Source organism: Carica papaya, chromosome 5 (genome assembly GCF_054855325.1).
Source record: "Carica papaya isolate Zhongbai chromosome 5, ASM5485532v1, whole genome shotgun sequence".
Taxonomy (NCBI): Eukaryota; Viridiplantae; Streptophyta; class Magnoliopsida; order Brassicales; family Caricaceae; genus Carica; species Carica papaya.
Window position 1 is genome coordinate 10,054,970 of NC_142313.1, and position 10,907 is coordinate 10,065,876.

At 31.4% G+C, this 10,907-nt stretch overlaps 1 long non-coding RNA gene across 1 annotated transcript; it reads left to right on the forward strand.

The window, feature by feature from the left end:
• The first annotated feature begins 6,920 nt into the window (after positions 1-6,920).
• On the forward strand, positions 6,921-9,362 carry LOC110808403 (uncharacterized). Its single transcript, XR_002538612.2, has 2 exons — positions 6,921-7,432; positions 7,716-9,362. It is a non-coding gene; the product is annotated as an uncharacterized LOC110808403 (long non-coding RNA).
• The last annotated feature ends 1,545 nt before the right edge of the window (positions 9,363-10,907 follow it).

Genomic DNA, 10,907 nt, shown 5'->3' on the forward strand with positions numbered 1-10,907 from the left:
TCTATCCACAAGGTGTATGTAGATACAGAAGTTAAATTAACCTCAGAACAAACAAAGTTAAGAAGCAAACCTTTATTTGTATGCTTCGTATGATAGTCTAAGCATTACTTCTTTTGGTGTCCTCGAGCTTTACAGAAGAAACATACACTTTCTTTCTTAATCTTTTATTGCTTCTTCTATTTAATTAGAGCTGCAACGTCTTTTGCTATTTTTTTCCTTATTCTTCTTATCCTTTAATTCCACAGCTAACTGAGCACTCTGTGTGACCAGAATTTAGCCTTTCCTCTTCCTCAACACAGTTTGAAATTAACTCATTGAGAGTTCATGATTCCTACTGACCGTAGTATATCTCCTTAAAATTATTGAACAGTGGAGGAAGAGAGATCAAAACAATATACACCAATATTTCTTTTGATATATTCAGACTAAGTTCCCTAAACTTAACTTGAATATCAGACATCTCCTTTATGTACTCTTTTATATTTCATTTTCTGTTATATTCATGGAAACAAGAGTTGATAAAAGTGTATAAGAGTCTGTATCATTTAACATTGGGATGAAATCAATATTTGCGATGATATTTTCAGTGGTAAAATGAACTGAACAGATAAATACTTTATATAAAAATAAAGTAATTAATACTCACATAAAACTATAAATCATAAAATTTAATAATAAATTTTAAATAAAGGTATATTCTCATTTGAAGATATTGAACACTCTATAAACACTCTGTCTTTGAAAATAATATTAACTTGTAAATAATACCTTGTAACAACATATCAAATAATAAATATTCTTTTGAGCCGATTTAAAGTTCATATGTTATACTAAATAACTGTCACATATTCATTATCAAAAAAATTAAATGCAATAATATTAAATATTAACATTTTTTTGGGCCGATTAACATTCATATAAATTACATCCATGCAACTAGTTACATTATGAAATAAATAAATTATCCATAAAAGAGATCATTTTGGTGACATTGTATAAATCAATTTATTTCAATATGTATATGCAAATATCAATATTAAAATTCAAAATTAAAACTAAATTTAAACTGAATTAGGAAGAAAAGCAACCATATCAAAAATACCTTGAAAAAATTCTATATTTTTTTATCAAAGGGTTGACTGTTGATTGATCAAAATCAATGTTGACCATTGACCGATCAAAGTCAACATTGATCGTTGACGGTCAATCGTTGACTATTGATCAAGTCGTATCAACATCCGATTTGGTCCCGGCTTGGGTTGGGTTTAGGTCAGGTTAACCCAACCCAAACCCGTATGGACTTTGGCCCATCCGAATGGGCCTCTCCCTTTTTTCCCTTTTTTTTTCCCTTTTTCTTCTTTTCTTGTTTTTTTCTTCCCTTCTTGTGGATCAAGCCCACATAAATTTAAAACAAACTTAAACATTAAAAATCGATTTCGGGCTTTTGCCCGAAATCCAACCATTTTTTTTCTCCTTCTTCTTCCTCATGCCCGAAGGGGTGTTATGGCTGCCTCTGTAACGGCTAAGAAATTTGGCCATTACACACGAGATTTGGCAGCCGTTTCGACTATCGAACAGTCGGGAGACCATTTTGCACCTAATGGTGTAATCTTTTTCAAATTTTTGGGTTTTGGAATTTTTGGGTTTGGGTTCCTTTTTATGGGATTTCAGGTTTTTCACATCATCTTCAACTTGCAGCGGCCGAAGGCTACTGCTTTTCTTTGTCCTACTACGACAATCTTCTGAAAAATACGCGGTTGCCGCTTTTTCCTTCCTTGCGTGACAGCCATGGCTGCTACTCCATTTTTTTAAACCAAATATATATATATATATATATATATATATATGCACATATATAGATACACATAAATGAACTAAGCCAAACATGTAAGAAAAATTTAGATTTAAAAATGTTTTAATTTTCTATTGATATATTTATCTGAAAATAAAACATAATTCATATATTTTCGATTCTAAAAAAAAAATTAAATCTTGAATCTCAAAGATTCAATAAGAGAGTAGCTTTGATATTACTTCTTAAAATAATAATATTTTTCAAATCAATATATATGTAAATTTAAACAGGCAATTTTGTACTAAATTAATAATAAATGTAAATAGAAACGTACTTGAATTTATAGTGAAAAAATTGTTTGCGTCATGCGGTAGAATCTTTGGAATCAACACGATATCTTAATAACTAATTTTTTTCTGGTGATGAAATTTTATAAAAATAAAAATAACAAACTTTTGATTCAAGGATCATAATTATCTTTTATATTGACAAACGTTTGCAATTTCTATTTCGCTCATAATAAAATAAGAATACTATAAAAATAATAGTTGCACATTACAAGTCCACACTTAAACCCGATGCATTAAGACGCAATGCTGTTTAATTGTATTTGATCACTTTTAAATGGACTCATTAAATTGATAACTCGATATGTATATTGAGTCCCATATTAAGCTCACATGTCGAAAAAAATCTAACAACTCTTGCTGTGTCTGTCTCATCCACAGCTTATAACCTTAAGGGTATTTAACAATGGAAGGCTTGGCTTAAAGATAATCTTTATTCTCATGATCAATCATATCGCAGAGATAACAAAAGTCGAATAGAAGTTCATAATGAAATTGGGCCCAATGCTAGGAGTTATTAGGCTTAGTAAGAAATAACCTTTGAGGTAGAGGATTTAAGACATTAATAAAAATCATCACCCTTATATAGTTAACCCATAAGCAATTTGTTCTTGTAAAGTCCTCATCAAAGACTATTCTTATCTTGCATGCGATTGTAAAAACATTATTTTTATTAAACAGTTCCAAAGAAAGCCTTGAGATACATACCTGAAATATTGATTATGAAAAGTCAAGTTCAGAAATAGACAGATTTGACTGGCACTCCTTGAAATTAATTACCTTTTGTATTCTCTAGACATCTATTATAGATTTTTTTATTTGCTCAGTGATTAAATGAACAAATGAAAGAATTCTAACTAAGAGGTCGAAAAAAAACTTATTGATTCGTCTTCTAAATTTTTTCATAAGACTTGTTATATAGTTTTAAAAGAAAAGATCTTAGGAGAAAGACTTTTACTAAGAAGAGAGTCCATCAAAAAGTATTAAAAATGTATTGTTTCATAAAATTCTATGTAATGTATTAATCTAATTCAGAAATTTATAATTAATATCAACATTAAGTTTAATTAATAAATTTAGGTTAATTAAAAAAATCAGGACTATATATATACATTAGCAAGCTAGGAAGCTGGAAGCAGAATTTATTGTGAGACTTATATGAAAATATTTATTTCAATTTTGGTATAGAGATTTAGTTTACTTTCCAATAAATTAAAATATAACCACAATAAAAATATTTCATTAGTAAATAGAACATAACGAAGAAGATGTAATATAAATATACATGTATGTAAGTTAGATAATACAGGTTGATAAAACTTTCCTCTATTTGATTAATTATATGTTAGAGTGGGTGCTTCCTGTAGAGGAGAAGATTTAAATGCTGAAATGTATGTAAGAATTAAAGAAAACAAATTAGAAAAGAGGCCTAAAAAAGTATTTATCACTTTCCCTAATTACGATGCTACACCCTATCATCTGTATACCTATTCATCTCAATTAATAATTGTGAATGCCGCTACAATTAAATCAGATTATGTGTACATATGTGATGGTCTATGTATATGTATTTAATTTTCTAGAGAAAAAAAAAAAAGAAAGGAAAGAAAATGGATATTAATTAGGTATATGCAAAAAGGAACGTAAGCACTGGTTTTTGAAACGTTGGAGTATGTCTTCTCTTCCTTTCCTCGATCCATGCACCAACTTGACTTGAGTGGCAAAAAGCTTTCTCTCTAAAAAGCTTGCTGCTTGCCCTTTTCCCCTTCTTTTCAACTACTCCTTCTCTACTCTCTCGCCTTTATAATTAACATATTTTTTAAAAATTTCTCCTCTCTCTCTCTCTCTCTCTCTTTTCATGTGTCTTTAATACATATATATACACTATATATATGGATATATCTATATAGAGAGAGAGAGAGAAAGAGAGAGAAGAGAGAAAGAACGTGGCCATGCATGTGAAGAAGATTGAAGATATGGACCCAGCTGGTAAGGTATAGTGGCATTGGTGGAAATGAATTAATTAAACAAGCTTTACTATTTAAGGCGCCATGGACAACTTAAAGAGTTGCCATGCAATGTGTCTGCCTTTTAATTTGAAATTGGAATGTTATTATGTGTAAGATATGTAGTATCTATTACATAGTAAATATAATAATAAGAATGTAAATATAAAAATGGGGAATTGAATTGAAATTGGGAGTGGAGAAGGTAGCTAGCTGGGGTTGAAGATGCAGGGGGGATTTGGCATTTATGGGTTGTTTGTTTGTGTATGTATATGTGTGTGTGTGTGTGTGTGTGTGTAGGGACACAATTTTCGAGACTGTAAAAGCGTTGAAATGTGGAGCCAGTATCGTCCTCTCCGTTTGTCACTCTGAGACACAGTAGACACATGAATTGATGGACATGAAGCTAACCCTAATCTAAGCACCAACCCAGACACACACCATATATATTATCTATTTTTGAAAAATCCCTTTTAATTTATTTATAATAAGTCTTTGCTTCATCAATTTCAAACCTCTTACTTTTTTTTATTCATCACCAACTAATTAATTCATCTGCCTAATTTCTCTACAAATATATCTATCTCTATCTATACTTTAGTATACATAATACATATCACCTAGTTAATTTCTGGAGATATAATATGTGTCGATATAGATGCATAAATTTTGAAAAAAAAAAGAAAAAAAGAAAAAAAAAAGAAGAAAAACTGAACATCATCCTCGCTGCCATTTGCAGGAGTATAGGTATACAATGCAAAAATAGTACACTTGGCATGAAATAGTGACAAAAGAAATTTAAAACAGCATTAAAAAAATAATAATAATAAATAAAAAAGAAGAAGACTGTTTTTTCATTTACTTTATGAAACACCAAGCACGAGATTTCAGCTCTTCGTGAATTTTTTATTCAAAGTCTTATCATGGTGGGAGTGATATAAGTAAATAGTAATTTTTTGTGGCTCTCACTGCACGTGATTTTTCTTTTTTCTTCTTTATTACACGATCAATTATTGAAAAATTTTAATTTCAATTTCAAAACCCTTTTCATCTACAGCAAATTACATGTTTAAACGTTTAATCACAGTAGACTAAGATTGATCATGGCATGTAGAAGGGAGGGATTGTAGCTCTTTATTTCATATGCAACTTGCATGACAATGACAATGGCAATATGCCCACTGCTGGACATTACAAGTCAATTATTATTATTATTATTATTTTTATTAATAATTTAAAACTAAATATAACCCAAATTAATAATTTGTAATTGGTGGGTCATAATTTTCTTTTTAGGTAGGGTAAATCCAAATGTGTAAGTGTAAATTATTATTACCATAGGATTACAATGAAACTAATTAACTGTAAATGTTTGAAACCACAATAATCAAGAACCAAGATGAAAGATATATAAAACTGGACCCGACCCTTTCACAACACTGGTGCTACCTGTATTGAAAAGGATAGTTGTGCCAAGTCTCAATCTTGACATTGAGACTTCTAATCTTATGCTATAATCCAAAACTATATATAATGTTTTTCTTCAATCTCCATTTTCTAAACCCAAATAACTTATAAAATTCAACATTAATTAACACTGTATATATAGTTTTAGTTTGATGTATGTAATTGGAAAAAATATAAAGATATAAGACACTGGGTATGCTTAGTTTTGTTGTGAATATTGGGTTACTTGTGTAAAAAGTCCAAAAATTCAGTTGAAATTTGTTTCATAGTAAAAATTTGCTATAACATCCGAGGAAGCCTGTAGAGAAAGATGAAGCTTTGCATGTTTGTCTCATTAATGGCAGTTTTAAAGACACCCATTGGATTCATAACATCTTAATTACCATCAAAATCAACTATGCATCAAAAGAATAAACTGCATGCTACAACATTACTGCATAAAAATCATGCCCAAATTTAACCGAGTATTAATTGCCATTAATTCACTTATAAAAATCGACAAATTGTAATAACCTCAGAAGAAGGGAATTGCGATTAACCGAGGATTTATAGTGATTTTGACCAATCCAAATAGTCGCCGAGGAATTGGGATGGGTAAAAAAAAGAAAAGGCCAGGTGAGGTGAAAAAGGAGGAGCATGGACCCTGACTGTATCTGCGGTCATCGCCTCGAATAACTCGCCCCTCCTAAAAGTGACACGCCAGACGAGGGTCCTTTTTTCATGAAAATAAATTAAAAATTAACTAAAAATAAAAATAGAAGAGAGAAATTTAATGAGTCTCACAAGTACTACAACCACAGCATATAATATCTTTTTAAAGAATTTAAATTTAAAATATATTTTATTATTCATTGGAAATAAATAAATAAATAAAAAGGGTTGTGAGATATTAAATTGGGTGTTTCTATTATCGGGCAGCTCAATAACTCAACCACTCCTCTGACTCGCTTTTAGCTCCCCCTCTTTACTTTTGATTCCTTTTCTATTCAATAATTTATGTCATCATTATTTTTTCTCATTCATTGACTCGTACGACCATCCTAATCTACGTTATATGTATTTACATTATTACACCGCCTATTATTATATTATTTACTGTGTATCAAAGTAATCTAACGGTGGCTTTTTAGTTTTTAGTTTTTACTTTTTTACTGCTGCTACTACTACCTGTTTCACACTCAATTCTCGTACATGTTGTGTTAACCTCTAATCATCCACCCCAGTAAAATCCAGCGGTAGATATGGGTTTTCTTGGGTATGAACATATACATTTATGCTTATGCTTATGTTTATGTATATAAGAGAGAGAGAGAGAGAGAGAGTGCACGGGGTCGTGGTCATTTCTGGAACTGAGAAACCAGATGGTGGGGTCGAGTCTCCACCTATGTTTTTGTCTTTTTTAACGTTGGCTTTCTGCTCTTTTTACTCTTCTTAAAACCCCCCATATGCCCAGATCATTCTCTTCATCATCTATCTCATGATCACTCATCTCTCTCTCTCTCTCTCTCTCTCTCTCTCACGCACATCCCCCTTGAAGATAGGCGAGAGTCTAGGGGGATAAAGAGATAAGAGAGAGTAGAGAAACACCCACTTTGAAGATTTGAAGATGATGTGCAAAGGAAGCTTCTTTTTTGAGGGGAATGTTGTCTGGCTCGAGGACATTTAATTCTATGCATCCATCCATCCATCCATTTACATCTCCAGATCTGGACTACTTGGATTAATTTTGAGTTAGTGTCGTCGGACCAGGCTTCATTCCCCCCAATTTCTGCTTCCTCAAGCTTTCTCACCGTCGTGGACTATACCCTCATGTCAAGGTTTGATTTTTAATTTCTCTTTTTAATTTTTATGTGAAAAGTGAGTTACGGTTTCGGTTGATGGGTTTTTGTTTTTAGAGTAATTAAGATCGGTAGTTATACGCAGATTGGTGTAATGATGAAGTATTTGACCTCATGGGTTTGTTTCTTCTTTGTTTTTATTTTTTCTCGTGTTGTTATGATGGTGTTCTTGTCAGTGTAAACCCCTTTTCTTCTTCATCATTACCCAGATTTTCTTCATGATGGCTTCTAGTATCTGATCTGTCTGTTTCTGCCTTTTCAGATCTAGCTTTGAACTTTGGTGAACATTCTTTTTCTCTTTTCTCTCTTCTCTCTCTCTCTCTATCTCTCTCTCTCTCTCTCTCTCTCTCTCTCTCTCTCTCTCTCACTCTCTCCCTCTCCGATCTCCCTCTGATCTTCATCTTCTAGGGTTTGATGATGCTGATTTTCAGCTCTCTCTAAATGAATCCATTTGAAGCAAGCAAGCTAGCATAAACCGTCTTGAAGATTTACAAGCAAGAATATGTTTCCCTTTCTGCCCTTACATGAAGAGTAACATTAAATGATTTCTTTTTGCCAGAAACCTTTTTCAGAAATAAATTAACAAAATAAATCTAAAATTGCTCTGATATTCTTGCTATAATTTTATATCCATGTTTCTTCCGGTAATAATGAGTTTCTTTGTGGGGATGTTCTGCAAAATCCGTTCTTACAGATGTCGTTTACTTTTCTTACCCAGCCTTGTTATCACCCATCTTAAAGCGACTGTTTGGCTTGTATCAAATTTCTGGTAAACTTGCTTTGCTCGGTAACGGAGACGAGCAGCTTAATTTCATCTGAGTATTTGGTTTACACATTCGTTTGAAATTGCTCCATATATCATTTGTTGGCCCGTTCATCTTTCATGGCATAGCAAATATCTATATACAATACGATAATTTTCAGTCTCTCTTTCAGTTTTAAGTAATCATTCATACTTGAAAACTTGAGAACAGTAGAGTCGCAAGCCTCTGCTAAGACTCATACGGACGTATGTGAATGTTGGTGAGGATGTTTAACGGGAACCCATTTACGTAATCTTAATTTACTTCATCCTTTTTAAACTCTGATTTGTTTTAGTAATTTAGTGTTCCGGGCAGGTTAACAATCAATGAAATTGGTAATTAATTCTCTGTTCTTACTTAGAACAAAATATTAAGATCTTCTTGTTTTTTCTTGGGGATACCTAAGTACTAATAATATTTAGTTGCGAAGGGGGTCATTATCAATCTGTACCATGTAACCATAAAAGATGAAGAATTTGAGTCTCCTCACTGATATACCCAGCTGGAATTTGCATAGGTTGGTGAAGTTGCATGCTCTAACAGGTAAAGTTTCATTGAAGTAGTCAGGTGTTTCCTATGTAGCAGATATTCTTAATTGTCAATATAATAAAAGAAATTATAGAATAAATGGAGATGCAGATACTAATCATCTCATATATTTCTATCTCATCATACTTTTTCTTTGCACTTTTCTTGATTAGATCTCATGGGAGTTGCCGAAGAAGAAAACTTGTAGAAAGAAGAAATAAAAAAGTTAGTTGATTAGAGAGATTGGCAGAAGAGTTTTCTAGTTCCTCGGAGTAGTAAAGCTCTTATAATAAGCTTCTTTCTTTCCTTCTCAAGACACATTTCAATATTTAATCTTTTGCCCAAAATGTCAGGAGAAAAGTAAGACATAGATACATCTAGTATTGCGTGCCTAGCTATATTCATGCTACTGGCTATCACCCTTAACTATAATGTGATCTTCGAAACTCAGCAAGTTCTTCTACGAATACATGAGAGATTGTGTTCTTTGAGATCTTCTCAATTAGTCAAATATGGAAATGTACATAAAATATTTCATTTTATTACGTTGGTCATTAATTTGAGACATCTTTTTTACTTCTTAACTTCCAAATAAGTCACCATGACAAAATCTGAATGGTACAAATTTTCACTTGGACTCTCTACCCACAACTCTGACCAAATCACATAAAGGATATCAAAAGCTGGGACTGGAATCTTGAAAAACGTCACTTCTTTTTCCCCTTCATATTATTAGTTATTACTTGTAAGATGTGAATTGTACCCTGGAGGGGTAATCTTGCTCGTTTATACTTTGAATGTACGTAGTGGGTAGTGTTATATATATAGTTACATATGCATATCGTGTTGTCCGGTTTCGCATCTAAAAGTGATTCGCGTTGAAAAGAAAGACTATAAGAGCAACCTTTTGGGAAATTGAATCTTTTTGACCTTCTGCAAAGTAGATAAGCAAAGAAAAACCCGTGTTTTCTTTCCATAACTTTATAGATTACTTGTTTTTTAACATATATATATATATATAAGTTAAGTGAGGCGTGTTGGGTGTGAATTGTCGTTTGATGGAATTGTAGAAAAGCTATATAGCTTTAATGGCCACAACTTTCCATGAATGATTGGTGGTGGTGTAGATAGGTGATATGTGTCTATAACATGAGCAGGAATTGCCGACGTCGTTTATAGTGGTTCTATACATAAGCCAGTACTGAAACGACTGACGATGTCGATGTACGCCATTTTATGCTGGAATTTTTTAAATTAAATTATGTAGTGGTGATTATTGGAGTAAGATGTAAAGAAAGTGTAATTTGGAGGCTAAAAGAGAAATAAAGGAAATTGGATGGTTCAGAAAAAAACAGAGAAAGGAAATTGAAGTGATAGATGCTTTTTTTTTTTTTTTTTTTTTGACTTTTTCTGGGTATGCATGTAGCTGCTTTTTCATTTCTCTTCATACACCACATCTATACTTACACACATGTACATGTTGACTTAAATAATAAAATAATTCTTATACTATTTCTCGTTTCTGTTTAAGTTTTATACTATTTTTTCTGTCTTTGTCTTGTAATTGATTTTTTTTTTTTTTAATTTGCTAACGGCGTGGTTATACGAGCTTTTCTTCTAAATATATATATATATATCCACGTGACCACCATCTAGATAACATGTGGTATACATGTGTGAATATATTTTTCTAAAATCAAAAATTCAATACTACAATTACCCTCATTCCTCTCCCCCTGCTCTCTCTTCCCCATTGCAGCACCCATGAATACCAAGGCAGAAGATACTGAATGGTCAATCTATTTTTTCAACATACCCTCTCATTTTATCACCCAACTCAATCTATTGTCAGTAATTTGTGTTAATATTGTAGAAAATTAATGTATAAGTTATAATTTATTTTAGTTATTAATTTAAATTTAAATAAGTTTTATTTTTTAAATATTATATATTTAGTAAAAAAATTATTTTTTAGACTATTTAATTTATATTTATTTTTTATATAATGATAGTTTATTTTTAAAAAATTAGTTTGTGTAAATCTATTTAAAAATTCATTAAGTTATTAATTTCGTAGAGTTAATAAAAATTTAAATATTTTTAATATAGAAAAACTCCAACAA